This window comes from Schistocerca piceifrons, chromosome 2, assembly GCF_021461385.2.
Source record: "Schistocerca piceifrons isolate TAMUIC-IGC-003096 chromosome 2, iqSchPice1.1, whole genome shotgun sequence".
Taxonomy (NCBI): Eukaryota; Metazoa; Arthropoda; class Insecta; order Orthoptera; family Acrididae; genus Schistocerca; species Schistocerca piceifrons.
In genome coordinates, this window is record NC_060139.1 from 189,194,359 (window position 1) to 189,215,567 (window position 21,209).

The following is a 21,209-nucleotide window of genomic DNA, read 5'->3' on the forward strand; positions in this document are numbered from 1 at the left end:
GTCTACACCCGTCGCTCACCCTCAGTGCAGGTGTTGTCGCCGTTTCTCAGACAGTGTCGTCGTCGATTAGCATCAATAATTTCGCAAAGTTAGCTTGCCGATCTGGAGTTTCGTCATATATGTCATACGAAACCAATTATTTGTATTTGGCGGATCTCATTCACAAAAGTGCACTTTTAACGGTATTTCTAAAGTTCTAATTCACAATCCGCTATTTATTGAATTTTTATATCAATAAAACTGAAATTTTACTTGGTACATTTCTTACATTACATGGTCACTCGTCCTGTGAAGCTTCTAGAGTTTTTCGCAAGAAAGACGGAATGAGGACTCAGACAGCCGGTTGCCCACTTTTCTGTCAGAGACTTTTAAACACGATCTTATTTCCCGTTATTGTGCTCCAACAGGAGCATTTTTCAGCTGATTATTATGAAGTTCATTTTATAAAGATGAAATTCCAACTAGATGAACTTTGGTTGGAACGAATTTTATCATCTGTATTCATCAAGAACAACACTCTAGTTATCGAGACTCTATACGCCGCATCTAACCAAGGGCAAATATTCTGTAATTTCTTTCAGATGAACACGCCCACCGTCGCGCAAATCTTTATCTAATTACTAATAGCAAACCCGGCGTTGCCCGGATATTTATTCATCCCAGTTTTATGTCAGTTCATCCCCTCTTCCCTCATCTCTCTTGTCCATTTAGTCCTATCTCGTCTCTGTATCCACCTCCTCCTTCCGCCCATCCGTCTCTCTCTCCATCTCCTCCATCTGCCCCCCTCTCTCACAACACTTCCTCCACCCATCTTACCGTCTCTGTCCACCTCCTCCTTTTCTAATAGCACATCAAATTAATAATAACACGCCGAATTTATGTATTTATTACAGTGTTCCATTAGTCATTCATCACCTTCCCCCTTTTTCTGTTTACCTGCTGCTCCCTCTCTCTTTTAATCTGCTTCTCTCACTTCTCTGGATGCACCTCCTCCCCCCTCCCCGCCCCCATCACGTTCTCCTCTCTCTGTATACTTCCTCCTCCGCCTCCGTCACGCCATCTCCTCTTTCCCCGTCTATGAAAAAATACGTGTATCTGCCAACTTTCATGCTGATTGACGAGACGATGTTGAATTTATTTAAAGGTAGGCCAACCATCCGCCATCCAGCATACGTTGGCTTGAGTAAATGCCTTCACCACGAAAACATACATACATGAGCCAACTCCCAAGCTGATCAGTCAAATGGTGTGTAATTCAGTTGTAAGGCACCCTCCGCCATACACATTACGAAATTTCACGTAGACGGTGAGGTTCCCCTTGTTTTGAAGATCAAATGTACAAAATTTCCTGAAGATCGGAGCAACATTGTGGCTTTTGTTGAAATCCGTAAGTAAACTACCGTCCACAATGCACTGAACGAAGTTTCATGTACTCAGTGACCTTCCTCTTGGTTTGGGAAATAGGAATTCATTTTTATACACCCCGCCCGCTCTATGCGGACTTAGTTGCGAAACATAAATAATAGATTCGAACAACAGAAATCATGTAATGACTTCTGTCGTATAAGGGGCAACATAGCTATTAAATAATAGTAATGAGATTACGAGAACAGTCACTTTCAGTGTTACGTAAAATAAGGTTATACCTTACAAATTATCACGATACAAAATGAAGATGATAAACAATGTGGGACTTCCTTCCGCTTGCATTTGAAACTCTCGGAGAAATCCTGTAGGATGAGGAGGGTGGGAGGAGGCAGCAAGGGGAGCCTCGATTTGTTTTGCCGGCCCGGGCCTCTGACAGGTTTAGTGTGCCACTGCTCGCAGGAAACCGCACGGTAGGAAACCCCACGGTAGGAAACCCCACGACACCCATGTGACTGCGTGTTGTGGATGCAAAAGCACCTTTATTAGCAGTTCATTCTTCTTTGAAGAGAGTACACCTAGACGACCTGTAGGGTGTATCGTGATGCGTGCTCGTTATCGATACCTCCTTGTACAACTTGTGGTTCACGCTTTGGAAGAGGGAAACTGTGTGGAAACCACTGTTTTCATGCAAGATGAGGCAACGCCTCACGTAGCTCGCACAATTAATCACGTCGTTCAACGGATGCAGCACCTGTTCGACGTCTCCGGCGGTCATATTGAACAAATTGTGTAAGCGGTGGTTAATATTAAAATCTACATTATGCCTTTCTCAGTTGTTTGACCTTCTCTGCCCAAGTCGCGTTCCTAATCCATTATATATAGAAACATTTCTATACATCTTTCTTGCAATCACAGTACCATATTTGTTCAAAAATGGCTCTGAGCACTATGGGACTCAACTGCTGAGGTCATTAGTCCCCTAGAACTTAGAACTAGTTAAACCTAACTAACCTAAGGACATCACAAACATCCATGCCCGAGGCAGGATTCGAACCTGCGACCGTAGCGGTCTTGCGGTTCCAGACTGCAGCGCCTTTAACCGCATGGCCACTTCGGCCGGCGTACCATATTTGTACTTAGTGGCCCAGACAGGTACTAATCTTTTCCAGTATAAATCGGTTCCGCATTAACGCATTAGCATATCTACCAAGTTTCGGTGCCATACGATAATTACAGTCCATAATGGGTCGCTCTGAGCAGCTGCACTTTAATTACAACCACCTGGTATTTGCTATTGTGTCACACAGCAAAGCAAGTGTTCTGAATATCATACCACTTGCACATAACAACTTTTTTTAACAAATTAGAATGGCGAGACTACACAGTAAATATTAATCCTTTCAGTTGAAAAGAAGGTGCACAGTTGAATATAGTAAATGTATAAAAGGTTTCACAGGTTACCTAGGGTGTTCAGAGCAGAAATTACGCAGAGTACGGGGCAACAAAACTACTGTTGACAGCAAAAATAAGTAGAAACAAAGTTGTTCAGTGCAAAAGCGAGAGAGCTGGATAGGAGCAGAGATGTAGTATCAAGATGGACTCGTAACTGAAGCTCATGTCGTCGAACCTCGATGTTAAATACTGGCGTCGGATATTTCATTTTCGTGAGGTAAGCAAAATGTTGAACTCTTAGCCTCAGATGGTAGTTTCCCTCCTGTGAATGAGTGCGGCTATTGCAAACGGCTTTCTGTGACCTACTCCTCCACAACGATTTTAGCAGAAAACAGTTTCCAAAGCTAAGTCTCGAAACAGAAATTCCACAAATTTTATACATGCATTTCACCTCGAGCTTTCACAGTTCCACCAGTAAAAGACAGGCCCTACCGGACGAGCGCTATGATTAAATTTAATTCATAGCTTTAAAGTATGCATTTTGGAGCTCACTAGCAATTTTTTTCTTGTTTTTCTTTCTTGTCTCAAAGTCTGTCGGTGGAGTTCTTGTTCACCTTGTATAGTGCTTGGTGGAGGGTGCCAATAAAGACACGGCCTGTACTGTTCCTTTCGCATACGGTGCTAAGGGAAAGTGTTTTTATGCCTCTGTACGCGTTCTTATTCTCATAACCCTTACGTGACATATGAGATGGAGACACTACAGAGGTTCTCTAAAAGAGAAACATCGTATTTTCCTAAAGTCAAATTCATGTTCCCTGAGCATGTCTGCTTAATACCAACTACGCGAATTGTTAAGACGTAGCATCGAATTTAGAATCAAATGCTTGCTATCATGTCTACTAGATAAAGCGTACCGAGGCGGGAACAGTACTCCAGAAATGGCTGTATTGTTCTCGTATGCGATTTGTTTTGCAGGTGTACTGCCCTATTACAGAGCTGCACAAAAATGTAAGTTTTATATTTGTTTATTTATTGTCTCAAACACATAAAATTTCAGGAGCAGTTACCGGTTTCGGGCATCAGCTGTCATTTTTAATTAAAAAAAAAGATCTTTATCAACCACATACTGAAAATTTCGTCAGAAATGTCGGACTTCCCAAATTTAAGTGTTCCACACACCTGTTCTGCAGCTAATTCCACACGATATTCCTCTTTTATGTAGTTTCGTAATATTGCACGAAAATATTTGAACTGCGTGACCCTCTCCAGAAGTTTGTCACTAACCTTGTAATCGGAGATCTTTCCGTTATGAGCATTTAATAATAATTCCAAAATAAGGTAGATACTTACAGGCGTCAACATTGCTGAACCATCAGTTGAATAAGTCATAGGATGCAAAATACTGACGCGAATAATTTACATAAGAACGAAAATCGAGCATGAGATGGGTTCTGGCAAGGTTCTGAAGAAAAGAAGGCATGCGCAAGGCATTACGAGTTGTCTTAGAACAGAAACTGAAAACTGGCAACACTATGTTTAAAGCATTCGCATGTTCAGCGAATTTTTTGAAGTTCTGACGGCATCAGCGATGAATACAAGGGGCGGAGGGTTATCTACAACTTATACTGAAACCAGACTGCAGTTACAACAGTGAAAGACCACGAGGGTTCAGAAGGAAGTGAGGCAGGGTTGTCATCTTTTCTAAAAGCTTTTCAGTGTGCACATTGAGCTAGTAACAAATGAAATCAAAGACATATTTTTAAAGGAAGTTACAGTTCGGGAAGAAAAAAGAAAAACTTTGAGGTTTGCCAAAGACATTGGAAAAGGATTTTGAAGGACATCTGGAGTTAATGGATACCGTCTTGAAAATGAGACCAATATAATCAAGTAAAGAAGTGAAACAGTGGTAAAGAAATAAGTCGAATTACATCAGAGACTGAGGGAATTAGATTAAGAGATGAGACGCTAAACTTAGTTACGAATTTGACTATTTGGGCAGCAAAATAACTGACGTTGGGCGAATTAGATGTAAAAAGCCTAGTAGCAACAACAAGAATGGCGTTTCTGAAAAATTGAAATTTTTTAACATCAAATATAAATTTACGTGTTAGAAAGTCTTTACTGAAGTGTAACTTTGCACGGAACTGAAACTTGGAGGATATACTGTTCAGAAAAGAATAATTTGAAATGTGGTGCTACAGAAGAGTACTGCAGGTAGCTTTAGATGGTTCGAACAACCAAGGAAGAGGTATTGAATCAAACTGGAGAGAAAATAAATTTGTGACACGATTTGACTTAAAGACGGGCTCGATTGAGAGGACACATCAGGAGAGATCACCGAAGCAAGTAATTCTAGATGCATTGTGAGTGCCACCTGTAACTCCTTCCCAAAAAAGAAAGCTAACTATCCACGTTGAGGGCAGATACTTGCTACAAAACATGCCTCCTCTGCACCACTTCTCTCCCCTGTGACACCTGTTTCACCCACACCCTGCACCCACAATTACTGTTACTGTAAAATAAACCAAGCTAAACTGTGTGTACTAAACTTAAAAGGGGAGGCCGCCAATTGTGAAATGTAGATTCGATTCATACTGCGCATAATAAAAGCTCATGGCCAGAGGTGTAATGTGGCAAAGCACCAAGATGCACTTCTAAGCCGTTGTCGAGAAAAATGGACAGTTAAAAGAATCCGTTGCGGTGAAATACTCTCTACGATTTATAATTTCATACAGCGCCGTGGCGGAGCGGTAAGCACATGGGTTCGTAATCCGAAGGTCGCCGGATCGAATCTCGCACAATGCAACCTTTTTTTTAGTATTTGTTTTTTGTAATTCAAATATATATATATATATATATATATATATATATATATATATATAATATATATATATATATACACTCCTGGAAATTGAAATAAGAACACCGTGAATTCATTGTCCCAGGAAGGGGAAACTTTATTGACACATTCCTGGGGTCAGATACATCACATGATCACACTGACAGAACCACAGGCACATAGACACAGGCAACAGAGCATGCACAATGTCGGCACTAGTACAGTGTATATCCACCTTTCGCAGCAATGCAGGCTGCTATTCTCCCATGGAGACGATCGTAGAGATGCTGGATGTAGTCCTGTGGAACGGCTTGCCATGCCATTTCCACCTGGCGCCTCAGTTGGACCAGCGTTCGTGCTGGACGTGCAGACCGCGTGAGACGACGCTTCATCCAGTGCCAAACATGCTCAATGGGGGACAGATCCGGGGATCTTGCTGGCCAGGGTAGTTGACTTACACCTTCTAGAGCACGTTGGGTGGCACGGGATACATGCGGACGTGCATTGTCCTGTTGGAACAGCAAGTTCCCTTGCCGGTCTAGGAATGGTAGAACGATGGGTTCGATGACGGTTTGGATGTACCGTGCACTATTCAGTGTCCCCTCGACGATCACCAGTGGTGTACGGTCAGTGTAGGAGATCGCTCCCCACACCATGATGCCGGGTGTTGGCCCTGTGTGCCTCGGTCATATGCAGTCCTGATTGTGGCGCTCACCTGCACGGCGCCAAACACGCATACGACCATCATTGGCATCAAGGCAGAAGCGACTCTCATCGCTGAAGACGACACGTCTCCATTCGTCCCTCCATTCACGCCTGTCGCGACACCACTGGAGGCGGGCTGCACGATGTTGGGGCGTGAGCGGAAGTCGGCCTAACGGCGTGCGGGACCGTAGCCCAGCTTCATGGAGACGGTTGCGAATGGTCCTCGCCGATACCCCAGGAGCAACAGTGTCCCTAATTTGCTGGGAAGTGGCGGTGCGGTCCCCTACGGCACTGCGTCGGATCCTACGGTCTTGGCGTGCATCCGTGCGTCGCTGCGGTCTGGTCCCAGGTCGACGGGCACGTGCACCTTCCGCCGACCACTGGCGACAACATCGATGTACTGTGGAGACCTCACGCCCCACGTGTTCAGCAATTCGGCGGTACGTCCACCCGGCCTCCCGCATGCCCACTATACGCCCTCGCTCAAAGTCCGTCAACTGCACATACGGTTCACGTCCACGCTGTCGCGGCATGCTACCAGTGTTAAAGACTGCGATGGAGCTCCGTATGCCACGGCAAACTGGCTGACACTGACGGCGGCGGTGCACAAATGCTGCGTAGCTAGCGCCATTCGACGGCCAACACCGCGGTTCCTGGTGTGTCTGCTGTGCCGTGCGTGTGATCATTGCTTGTACAGCCCTCTCGCAGTGTCCGGAGCAAGTGTGGTAGGTCTGACACACCGGTGTCAATGTGTTCTTTTTTCCATTTCCAGGAGTGTATATATATAGTGGGGTCTCTACTCTAACTCGAACGTTTGACTTACGCTATACGTATTCGTTTCGGAATATCGTTTCTACGTCTTCCGTTAACTACACGTGTAAACATTATGAAGACAATTAATAACATTTGTTATATACAACTTTGTTTGCGGAAAACATAATCATGTTCGAAGTCGCCAGTTTTTCCACGACAAACTACTTTCAACAACTTATTATATGCATAATTGTTGCAACTGATTGCCGGGAATTATATATGCATATATATATATATATATATATAATTACAAAAAACAAATACTAAAAAAAAGTTGCATGGCGCGAGATTACGAACCCGACAGCTTACCGCTGCGCGACGACGCTGTAGGAAATTGTAAATCGTAGAGAGTATTCCACCGCAACGGTTTCTTGTAACTGTCGATTTTCTCGACAGCGGCTGAGAAGTGCATCTTGGTGCTTTGCCACATTTACAATTTATCAGTTGCTTTTTGCAGTATTGATGAGTACTGACAATATAGATAAAGCTGAATTAATGTTTATTTTGCTTTCGTAATACATGCCTGCTAATAGTATCTTTTTTTCTTCCAGTTTCACAGTATTGTGGAATCCTATTAACGTTCTCAATTTAGCAATGATGAAATATGAAGATCGTGGTTTCCAGCCGAAATCACCTACTTCCCCTGAGGACGTGTATATGTAAGTTGATCTCCTTGACATTCGCTCGAATGATATCGACGTTTCGTTTGAAATTGGATATGATGGATACTTTAGAAGAAGCAGGAAATAACTGTGACGATTCCATGGATTGTGGTTCGGACTACGTCAGTTGTGCCAGTAACAGTTCTGAAGAAGAATACCTTCCAAGCCTAAAGAAAAAAGCACGTACTGCAACAGCTTCCAGCGACAAAAGAAAAGGCAGTGAAATATTGGCTAAACGAAGGGGTGGGGGGGGGGGGGGACGCTTGAAGTTACGCTGTGTGCAAAGACGATTTCGTTCCGTAAAACCGTATCTTGAATTGTACAAATGGGAGAATGAATTACATGAAGTAAGAAATATGTGCCAAACGGAAACAAGAAACCATCTGAATGAAAAACTGTTCGAAAGATGCAGATTCGAATCCTGCCTCGGGCATGGATGTGTGTGATGTCCTTAGGTTAGTTAGGTTTAAGTAGTCCTAAGTCCAATAGTGCTTAGAGCTATTTGAACCATTATAGTACTGTAAAGCACGTTTCATTTCAGCAAATTATAAGTCCTCATTGATGGAAGTCGTCTGTGACATCAAACACTGCCATGATTTTATTTTCTCTGCTAAAGTCTGAGGGAATTAGATTAGGAAATGAGACATTTGAAATAGTAAAGGAGTTTAGCTATTTGGGGAACAAAATAACTGATGATGGTCGAAGTAGAGAGGATATAAAATGTAGACTGGCAATGGCAAGGAAAGCGTTTCTGAAGAAGAGAAATTTGTTAACATCGAATATAGATTTAAGTGTCAAAAAGTCGTTTCTGAAAGTATTTGTATGGAGTGTAGCCATGTATGAAGTGATACATGGACGATAAATAGTTTGGACAAGAAGAGAATAGAAGCTTTCGAAATGTGGTGCTACAGAAGAATGCTGAAGATTAGATGAGTAGATCACATAACTAATGCGGAGGTATTGAATAGAATTGTGGAGAAGAGGAGTTTGTGGCAGAACTTGACAAGAAGAAGGGACCGGTTGGTAGGACATGTTCTGAGACATCAAGGGATCACCAACAAAATAATCCCCATTGGAGGGCAGCGTTGGAGGTAAAAACCGTAGAGGGAGACAAAAAGATGAATACACTAAGCAGGTTCAGAAGGATGTAGGTTGCAGTAGTTACTGGGAGATGAAGAAGCTTGCACAGGATAGAGTAGCATGGAGAGCTGCATCAAACCAGTCTTAGGACTGAAGACCACAACAACAACAGTCACTTTTATCAGACTTACATGTGCAAGAATTGACCTGTCGATATGAAGTTATTCAAAAAATGTTTGTATACCTTAAGCCACGTTTTCACCGGAGCAAACAAGCTAACAAGCTGTCTGGTGTATCTGGTAGGCCCTTTGCAGGACTTCCACCTGGTCGCCACTGCAGCTACTCACGTGTCCCTAACCTTCTCCAGTTACCTAATCGGAAAATGGAGACCTGCAATTAACGAAATATCTTTCGTGGCCACTCCAGTATCTGTGAGAAGTGAACGCTCCGTTAAAAATCACAGTGAAAAAGTTGTGGTCCCAACGGGATTTGACATCTCGCTCTCTGGATCGTGAAGCTTGCGCTTTGCCGCTAGGCCATTTTTCTTTCAGAAAAAAAAACAAAAAAAAAAAAACGAAGAAGAATATGACCATTAGACCTTACACGCGAATTGGAAACGCTGGCTGTGTCACCCCTTGAGATGATGCTCGAAGTCGGTAATTAGTGTTCTGTTTACAAATTTCCCTCTATGGTAATGAGAAGCCAGGGTAAAATGGCAACCGACATGCAAGGGAAATTTTGGACTAGGGCTAAGGAGAGATGGAGATGCAATTCCGTGTAAAGTGCACGATCTCCACGCATCTCACGCTTCGATACAAATTGGGACACTTAAATTCTTCCTTCCCTGCACCATGTTGCAAACTCCGTCAGGAACAGTGCGCTCGCCATGCAAAATAATCCCCATTGAATAGGAAAGTTTCGCACTGTGGCTCTAACAAGACAGAGTTGTATCCTATATGTCGAATATTAGATCCAAAAACTAAAAACTAATAACAAAGCGTTCACAGACAATGTTCACTATCTCGTGTTCTCTTCTGTTCCCTCTAGTATGAACGATTCTAACTATGTACAAGCGAATGGTAGTGAATTTTCTGCAAATGCTCATTCCCACGTGTTCACTTCCATTCGCTCCATTGTAAATCAGGCTTTAGGTGCTTAAAGTTGAAGAGTCCAGAGGAAAAACCTGATAAGTCACAATTCTTATTTTTTTTAAGAGACGAAATTTAAAGTTTCAAGACTCATAAAATTTTAATTTTTCAAGTTATATTCTTCATTTTTGCTTTAGACCTTAATACATCTTTCAGAGAAAGAGTACTGCTGAAATTATACACATCTGAATAGGATTTACAATAATATGATGCATTTTTATTACGAAGGCAGGTCGTACAGAGGAAAAATATGACAAGTCCATAACATATTGCAGGTAACTACAAGATTTCAAATCCATGTTACAACAAATTATCTCATATAATCATTTAATAATCTTCTATAAAAGGTCCTGTGCTTTTTCGATAGTGGATTAATGTAAAAGACGATCAAAATGCACTTGCACTTCACTATGGCAAAATCTTTTCAAGTCTTGTAAATCTCTGTATTTCTCAGCAGATATTTTAAGATCACCTGCAAAAAACCAGAATCCCTTAATTTAAATACTAATATACCTAATACTAAAAAAATACTTATTTCAATAAATGAAAAAGAAACTTTCAAATCATATTGCTGTAAAATAATTACTATACCTTCATATTTAGCACAGGGTAGGCTGAACTCTCCTTCTTTCAGGCTGGAATCTTGCCCTTTCTTTCCACGAAGTAATGAAGCTTGCTCATGTGCTCCATTGTAGCTTCCTCTATACCGAACCAGTGCTGCATGGTGTCGTGTGACTTCCAATTCTCTTATTGACCTGGACTGGAAAGGGAGTTTCTTCTTGTATACTGTATTATCCAGATGCTCTGTCCAGCATTTGGTTGTCTCTGGTTGCTCCTCAATATCAATGATGACAAAAGGCGAAGGGTGTGTGCGTGAATTCTGAAAAACTGACACCAGTCCTATGGAATTTGACGTTCCTGAGTTTGATCTATCATACCAGTATTTTTATCACATTCGAGGTACGAATGACCTCTTATGGGAATGTCATCTTTACATAGTCCAATCTTTTTCTGTGTGGACCAGATGGCGAAGGAATCTGAACACAGTGGCATTCTTATTTTGCCCTCCGCAGGAGTCACAGAAGATCTCCAGATGCCTGACTTCTGGATGTAGAAAATTTTGCACAAAATGACGAAGGATCGATGAAACTTCGTCTCCTCCCTTTCGGCCTGTGCTCTCTGGATACATGTAAAAATAACTGCCCCTGTTGTCAAAACATGAACATTGAATATAAATACAGAAAGCTGTGGTTTATAATAAACTTCATTTGTTTTTGTTTGGACAAGGAAAGTTTTTGCTATAGTCCATCGTAATTGCAGTCTTTGATGGATTTTTTTGACATTCCATCTCAGCCTTTTTGCCAGCTGTGGTAGGCCAAGCGGTTCTAGGCGCTCAGTCCGGAACCGCGGGACTGCTATGGTCGCAGGTTCGAATCCTGCCTCGGGCATGGATGTGTGTGCTGTCCTTAGGTTAGTTAGGTTTAAGTAGTTCTACGTTCTAGGGGACTGATGACCACAGAAGTTAAGTCCCATAGCGCTCAGAGCCACTGACAATATCAAAACAATTGTTTTTGCACTTACATGGTTCTCCTGTTTCATGTGACTGTAATCTTAAACGTTTGGAGGCATCTCTAACGCGACCATACTTCCTTTTCTTTGTCAGCTTCTTTGATGACATTCTATAGTTTTCTTCGCAAGTAGATGAGTCACTGTCTTCTTTATTCATTTTACGCTGACAGAATACAATGCTAGATCTAACTCCCTTCACAAACTCCACAAAAGCTATCAACAATGGTTACTTATACACAACAGTGACTGTGGCAACAATGATAAAACAACTATAACATTAGTGAAAACAGACCTGCGCGGGCTGTCATAAAATTTTATCGTTGCATTCTCTGGACTTGTCAGGATATTCCCTTGTTTAGCGTGGACTTACAATGTTTTTCGCCTGCACATGTTTACAAGATATCAGAATATCTCTGGACTCATCAGGTTTTTGACCAGTTCTGTAAAACCAGCTAAAACTACGCTGGCTGGTCTATTAAATTATGAAAAAAACAGAAATTTTGGAATTTTGGACTTATCATGTTTTTCCCCTGGACTATTCAATTGGTGTCTACGAACTCCGGATAATTCCGCTACGCGGCGCTGCGCCAGTGATTTGCCTAAAGCTCTGCATAGTGAAACTACGGCCAACTTGCCAGTGGCCGACATTTTGGGTCCACTGCGCCGCTGGTGGTACATTTACTTCTGCAGCATATCTAGCCGTGTATATGAAAGAAGTGCACTTAACCGTCTAATGCACTGTTAAAACTGATCAGTGGCTTCAAACGAAACATATCAGATATTAAGCGAAATCATATTTCGCCGTTCTTGTTGCGGTATCCAGTTTGAACACCTGTTTTCGTAATTAGCGTTAAATTGGTCCTATCCAATAGTCAGCAGGACAAAAGAGAACCAATAGTAGTTCGCAAGTGCAAGGAAAGATACATCGCCAATTTAAAGCTCTATACCCACTTACTTTTAGTTCCTGCTACTCGGTACTACAAAAATTCGTCCTACGTCTCTTTTGTTATACGAAATAAAGCATCGGATTCAAAGATATATGCGCGGTATCTGAGTAAATAGAACAGATAAAAGTGCCTATACGATTATGCATGCTTTATTTGTTTGTCAGATATATCCCATAAAATTTTGTTTGCAAATTGTTCTATCCATTAGGAGAATGATTACGAAAGTACAAGAGAATACAATATTTTTAAAATGTGTACGAATAAAACTAGGCCTACGATCAAAAGTAGGCTGTAGGAAACAGTAACAACAGTATTTGTATTAATACAGTGTAGATTAGGAGCTTCGTTGCGACAGTAATAATAGTCTCCTAGTAACGTTAATGGTTACCGAATGAAAGGTCGTACATTCGGTACTTGCCTAGTGCAACTTTTTTTGTGCATTACATTGTGTGGAACAAAGTGCAGTTTATTATTGTGAGCATCGTAAATATAAGTTTAAGCCTTACAGTACAGTCAATCAGGTCAAATTTTTTACCAGTAATTATAACTTTGTATGGTACCACTCACTATTTTTCGTTTTATGTGCGAACAGTGCCAGCTTTATCTCTTAAGATTTCTATTTTGTAATTAAATTACCATTAAACCATTCTATTAGCTCTTCTGACGTTTTTTTGCTCTTCGAATGGATTGTAAAGTAAGTAACAGAAATGTAAAAAGGAGACAAAGACAAAAGGCCAGAAATGAGTAAAATTAACTGAATGGTTAAGTCGAGTTTCTGCAACCTTTCCCATTCCGACCAACACTCACCTTCTTGTTGCACCTCTCCTTTCGGAAGGAAATCTGTACAGTTTTCCTCCCTTTTCGCCTCGAAACGAACAGCCAAAAGCACAGCATTGAGGCATTATTCTACTTAAAACCTCCTATGTTTCGCACATAACGCTTGGGCCCACAATGGCTGCTGATGTCACGTGATGCGGTTGCAGCCAATCCTGAACTGCGGGCGACGGCAAACGTAGGGCAAAAGTATGGCCATACTTTTCTTATACAGAGCATTAGATTCACTGAGTCGCGGATTAGGCTGGCAGGGCTGTACAAACCGCTGTTGTAAGGTGTTCTTCGCGCGAAAAAATGTGTAACTTCAACATTTGAGGTATCATATGACAGTTCCCGAAGTCAGTCTGGGCACTTACGGGTCTAGGGGACACCGTGGCCAGGCCTCGAGATCTGACATCTACCCTCTCTGCCCCAGCCCCATCGCCCCAAACCCACAGCGATAGTTAAATATAATGAAAAGTAAAGTTTCAGGTTGAATTGATGGAATGTTGAAGTATTAAAATAAAGTCAATTCGTAAATTAAAAAAAAACATAAAGAACAAGAAGATAAAAATGCAGCCAAAAGAAAAAATGTTAGTAGACCACTTGCCCGCGAAAGACAAAAGTCCCGAGTTCGAGATGCGGTCCGGCATAAAATTTTAATCTACCAGGAAGTTTCACGCTGCTTGTTACTACTGTAGGCAAAAGCACATCGATGTTTCGAAAATATCGATGTAATTGGTACTAATATTACTTTACATACTTCGATATTATATCGATGAATATCGACAATAAAGGCGCATATTGACGAGATATCGGGCTTTCATAATTGTATTCAAAATATATTAAATATTAAACGTAAGTAATCGGTTGTCTATAGATCGCAAACAATAAACTTAACAAAACAATAATATTACGATAGGACATCAAAAAGTGAGCTACACATTATCAGGGCAGGCCAAGTAACTTTTATTGAATGCTGCACTACAATTTGCAGCGACACAGATATATGTCACTTTTTTCCAACATAGTCACCAAGTCTCCGCAAATAACGGTCGGGAAGTAACACGGGTCGTTCAGTTCCTCGACAATAAAAATGCGCTTCCTGGTCAAGGAGTAGCGCTGTATCAATGTCGTCATCTCGGAATATCTGCGACTGCTGCGAATGAGTTTCTCGGTTCCCTGGATTGTTGTCTGTGGTCGATGAACTTCCTCCCAGTCCGCATCACCCACGTGTATGCCGCCTCAGTCAAATCGATGGCACCATTTCACCACGGCTGGATGCAACACTGCACTTGGTCTGCACGCTTCCGGAATTGCCACGCTGAACCTGCTCGCAATTTAGATGGTTTGCCCAGAAGAATCGTACTGTCCCGCCTACTTAAACGTTGAACTCCGTTTCCAGTTGCCGCGCTACTTACTCCCACACTGTGATGCCCCTATTATCCGTACCTGAGCAAAACTGTAGTTGCAGGAGACCTGTAACACGTACTGGTACTCTCATCTGACAATGCGCCACTCGTGTTGCGCACTGGTCTTAGCCGTGAGACGACATGCGTAACTTTCTTTTTGAAGTCATTTAAACTGCCATATGATAGCTCAGTTCAAAATAATTTTTTAATTATACAACTGGGTTTATTAGAGGACTGTGCATTTCACACACGTCACACTTATTTGTCTCTCACACTCAACAGAAGCGTTGAAAAACATAGCTGAATCCCGATATACACTTAATCGCCAAAGAAACTGGTACAGGGTTGCGTACTCAAAAACAGAGATATGTGAAGAGGCAGAATACGGCGCTGCGGTCGGCAACACCTATGTAAGACATCAAGGGTCTGGTGCAGTTGTTAGATCGGTTACTAATGCTGCAATGGCAGGTTATCAAGATTTAAGTGAGTTTCAACGTGGTGTTAAAGTCGGCCCAAGAGCGATGAGACACAGCATCTCAGAGGTAGCGATGAAGAGGGGATCTTCCCATACGACCATTTCACGAGTGTACCGTCAATATCGGGATTCCGGTAACATATCGAATATCGGACATCGCTGCGGCCGGAAAAAGATTCTGCAAGAACGGAACCAACAATGATTGAAGAGAATCATTCTACGTGACAGAAGCGCAACTCTTCCGCAAATTGCTGCAGATTTCAATGCTGGCCCATCAACAAGTGTCAGCGTGCGAACCATTCAACGAAACATCATCGATATGGGCTTTCGGAGCCGAAGGCCCGCTCGTGTATCCTTGATGACTGCGCGACACAAAGCTTTATGCCTCCCCTGGGCCCGTCAACACCTACATTGGACTATTACTGACTGGAAACATGTTCCCTGGTCGGACGAATCTCGTATCGAGCGGATGGACGTGTACGGGTGTCGAGACAACCTCATGAAAGTGTGGACCCTGCGTGTTAGCAAGGGATGGGGACTGTTGAAGCTGGTGGAGGCTCTTAATGGTGTGGGGAGTGTGCAGTTGGAGTGATATGGGAACCCTGATACGTGTAGATACGATTCTGACAGCAGGTGACACGTATGTAAGCATCCTGTCTGATCACCTGCATCCATTCATGTCCATTGTGCATTCTGATGGACTTGAACTATTCCAGAAGGACAATGCGACGCTCCACACGTCCAGAATTGCTACTACAGAGTGTCTCCAGGAACACTGCTCTGAGTTTAAAGACTTCCGCTGGCCACCAAGCTCCCCAGACATCAACGTTATTTAGCATATCTGGGAAGCCTTGCAACATGATGTTCAGAAGAGACCTCCACCTCCACGTACTCTTACGGATTTATGGACAGCCCTGCAGGATTCATGGTGTCAATTCCCTCCAGCACTACTACAGGCATTAGTCGAGTCCATGCCATGTCGTGTTGCGGCGCGCGCTCTACACGAAATAGGCAGGTGTACCTGTTCTTTGGTTCTTCATTGTATATCTGGAGCCCATCATATGTCTTCATATGTTCAGTTCGGCTGTGGCGTGGTTCACCAGAATTGTCAGCTGTCAATTCATAAATTAAAGTACTGCATCTTCGTTGAGTATTCACTCAGGATAAATTACTGGCCGCTGGAGCGATATCAGAAGAGACTTTATTTTTAAACAAAAAAGGAGACAGGTTCTTCAGATATATGATCACATCATACATCGCTCTCTCGGAACACAACTAAGAAAATTTATTGTGCTGTAAGCCTTGACTCAGCAGAAATACATCTCTAGTTGTCGACACTTGTAGCAGCAATCACTGATATGGGAAAACCAACACTCTACATTTTAGCAAGACGGAAACTGAGTATAGTTGTGACTCCAGTCACAGCTGAGTGGTTATTCTCAAAAACCAGCAAAATTGTCACTGAAAAATAAATGAAATGTATGACAATCACTTGTCAAAGCAATTTCTTTTATCAGAGTTCCTCAAAAAAAAAAAAAAAAAAAAAAAAAAAAAAAAAAAAAAAAAAAAAAAAAAAAAAAAAAAAAGAGAGAGAGAGAAGTAAGTCAATTACACTCGTTAGTGCAAATAATGGTATTATGCTAAAGATGGTGTAATTCTGATAACAGAGAAGAATAGATGTTTTACAGCAAAAAATAAAAGGCTTTTGTTAGTTTTAAAAGCGAGTGTTGCACGATTTTTGATACATATTCAATTTTTTTAAAGAGAAATTGTACTTGACAGTTTTTTAATATTTAAATTGTCAACATCCTCTTGAGCCAACATTGATCTACGATACTAAATAAAGCTTAAAAATAATATTTATGTTGGTGATTACCAAATAATATTTTCAATTTAGAAAAACTGCATTAATGTACCCTTAGCGTCATTAGTATCTATAAATTGTGCGACAAAAACCGTCTGAAGTACTAGATATATTTTCATTTATTACGACGTTTCGGCTACATTCATCATCATATAGAAATTTACCGCTCGCAGAGCGAAGTTCAGAGTCAGTTGTAACAAAACCTGTCCTTCAATGCAACGAAGAGTGAACTTTCTTTTACGAGTCCCAATTTTTGATCTAATGCTGCCCGCAGCCAAAAGATCTTAATAGAAGTGATACATTAAGCGATTTGGACTGATTTATTCGTAAAATTTCGTGATAATCACAAACTTATTCAGCAAATTTATTTGTCTTGTTAATATCGACAATTTTTCTTTGATTTATAAGTAAACAAAACTTTAAAACGTTTCTTACAAAAATGTGTAAATTAACATTACTCACCTATACAAACTTAAATAATAACGCTCCTCAGGCTGCAAACGGAAGCATTTTAATCGACGCGTTAATACTTCGATATGTCGATCGATGTATCGATATTTCATAAAATGTTGTCACCTCTGCCTGCACCCTGTCCCAGGACGTACCTTGGCTGTGATGTCTCCAGGCCCGCAGCCCACCTCCAGCACGGGCAGAGGCTGGTCCGGCCACGTCAGCGTGGGCCACAGTTCCTCCAGCTGACGTATGTTGACGGCCGCGAAGGTGGGGGCGGCGCAGCGGCTGTACAGCTCCGGCTTGTCCATGACCCTGGCTGTCAGCTACAGGACACACGAGGACATAAGTTATTCCATCCCACGTTAAACCATCGCATATTTCAGCACTGGGGTTCAATTCCTATTTCACTGAATACAAAAGGAATGGTCGTATGGCAATGGTGGTTGGCCTCAGCCTCTTTCTTCATGATGTGTGGGAGTTGTGTCTTAAGTGTTGCATGGGGCTTAATCAAATATAATTGAAAATATTTTTAGTAGCTGTATGTCCGATTACGGAAGTCTCGTAAACGGTTGGCCCTGACTAGTATTATTACGCTATCTGACTGCAAAGAACAATGAAAGAATGAAATGAAATTTTTCGTGAACACAATTAATTAATTAAGTCCCCAGCAACTATAAAACCTACAAAACCAAAGCACAAATGTAACTGTCTTGTATGTGGGAGTGTGACTCAACGTACACATCTGGCACGGTTCTTCTTCAACAAGACAAGAATTTTAAATACCAATTATACTGACGTGATAAAAGAAAATTACAAATACTACAATTGCGTAAGGAAACCAGAATTAAACTCTAATACAAGAACACACGCCAGATGCTTTGTTGACTGAACCTGTAATGACGCATTATTTTAAACATGGAATTAATGAAAAAACACGCAAAATTTTACCTTCATATATATTGACGAAAAGCACTCTGATCGTTACAGTATTTCCATTAGAATAACATCTGCTATCTCTCCCATCAAATAACTGCATAAAACATGGAACAAACACTCCTTACTACCACATCTCACTCCGACTTCACGACAAGCAGTGCCCACTAGCACATCTCGGCACGAACTGACTACAACGAGCTCTCAACAAGCACTCACTGACTACTACGAGCTCTCTCCTAGCACTGTCTACCACGAGCTCTCAACAAGCACTGTCTTCTACGAGCTCTAAACAGGCACTGTGGAGGCGGCTTAATAGTACTCTTTGGCGCAATCTCTGGCGCAGTGGCTCAGTGTAGCCACCTTTCATATGCCCCTCCTCCACAGGCCAGAATTTGATGGTATTTTTGCCAGCATTGGTGGTGAAAATACCACCAAATTCGTCCAGAAAAAATACAGACAAAAATAAAAGATAATATTAATACCTAAATATCACATAATTAATTAAAATTTTGGCTTTGCACTGACCTTACAATAGCCTAATATATAAAATACAGTAAGGAATACAATTTTTTTTTTTATAAATGTGACTTTACATAAGAGTTCACACAATACACAAAAAAACAGTTCATACAAATGTTCACATAAATTGCTTTCAATGATTAGTTTATACAAAAAAAAGACACCAACAGGTGACATCTTTTCAGTAGAAGCAGTTCATCAGTGGCACCCAGTAAAGTTAAGCAGGTACGCCCAGCAACAAGTCACGTTAGTTCAGTAGAAGCAATCCATCAGAGGCACCCAGCAATGTTGAGTAGGTGCAGACAGCAAGAAGTGACTTCATTTCCATACAAGTAGTCCATCAGTTCCACCTAGCAATGATGAGCAGGTCCAGAGAGCAGTCCATGATATTCACTATCACTAATCACACTGTTCATCAGCAGAAATTAAACATGTCCTAGTGGCACCAATCATATACAAAAAGTACAAGTAACAGTCCATAATATTCACTATCACTGATCACACAGTTCATCAGCAGAAATTAATCATCCTAAGTGTCACACATTACGTTGAAAAGTGCAGGTAACAGTCCATAATATTCACCATCACTAATCTGACAGTTCAGGCATGAACAATAGTTGGAATGCACATACAAATGCTTTTACAATGCTCTTACACTAAACATACAGATTCTAATAAACACACAAATAATATCAGATAATTGTCGTAGTAACTATTACAAATACACAAATAGCAGTAAACCTATAATATTTATGGGTGTCAGTGCAAGCCACTACAAACAAATAAAATAATATTTACGAGATAGGTGGGTAGGATTAGGAAAGGAAAACACACAAAACACACTCACTCATCTTTCATCCACATTAAATACTACTGTGTAACTCAATAGTGTTAACTGTGTAAATGCAATTCTGTCAAAATCTGATGTTCATCATGTGTATCAAGTAGTAGTGGCAGCAATGTATAACAGTCAATAATAGTTAGGTCAACGTCATAGTCATCATGTCAAGACCAATGTTTGCCAAGCCAGATCAAATGTACTGTTGTTGAACAACTGTCAGTGAGCCAAGATGTGCAAATACTTCCTCTCTTCAAAAAAAAGTATATACTGCTTAGTGATTTAACAAAGTGTGTGTATAGACTATCTTCCTTCTACTTTAGTGTTCTAGTCTGCTATCTTCATCCTCCTTGTTCCATAAGACCAACAAAAAAAATATGCATCTCACTTACTTTACCTCTTATCCACCAAAACTCCAATAATCATCAGCATCACATAATCTCAATACTTCACTAATACTTCTTACGTCGATACATATAACTCTTATCATCAATATCATTTACCTTACCTCTTGTCCACAAAAACTCCAATAATCATCAACTTCATATAATCTCTATACCTCAATAATACCTCTTAATACGTTGATAAATATGAACGTTATTGCCAATATCATTTCACTTCCAACACAACTCTTTCCTCTAGTCAGTCTCCTCGAACAAGTACAGATAAAATCCTAATGCAAACCTCATCATCCCATACAATCCGAAGACACATTGTCAACACACAACCTCTGTGTAATCCATCTGAGCCAATCTTCTACTCATTATGAATTATAAACAAGGAAATGCATACATGACCTCTAACAGACTTAGCTCGAATAACTCTCAGTAATTAAGTACGATTACGGAATGTGAATGTGCATAATATTTCATAGTGTGTACACCACTTCAAGAATTATGGCAGAAGCAAACATGTGGAGTATTTTTTGTGTCAAGTGTCACTTCCTATTTCAATTGCTCACGAAAAATGCAGTGTAATAATTGTTAATGGTCTAAACCTAGTAATGGTATGTCATGTCGTTAGCTTCCTTCCTATTAGCATAAATTTATACAGCTTCCATAAAACCTCCAGCTCATGTGACTTCAACGAAGTTCTTTGTACCAATGTCGTTCGTCGAATTATAGCAGTTCATTTTCTTATCTTAAACATGTAAGGCACTGACCGTAAGCAAAACAAGCAATAGCGAGTAAATATACCAGTAGAGAACACAATGTCAACAAGTGGATGCAGCACAATCCTTACAACGGGGCTCTGCCAAGCGAACACTCTATAATTAATCCAATAGCGTGACCTAAACTCTGTTTGTACACAGTATATCAGCATTTCTATACACCAGATTAAAGAGTAGTTATGACAACAACAGATGTATATAAATA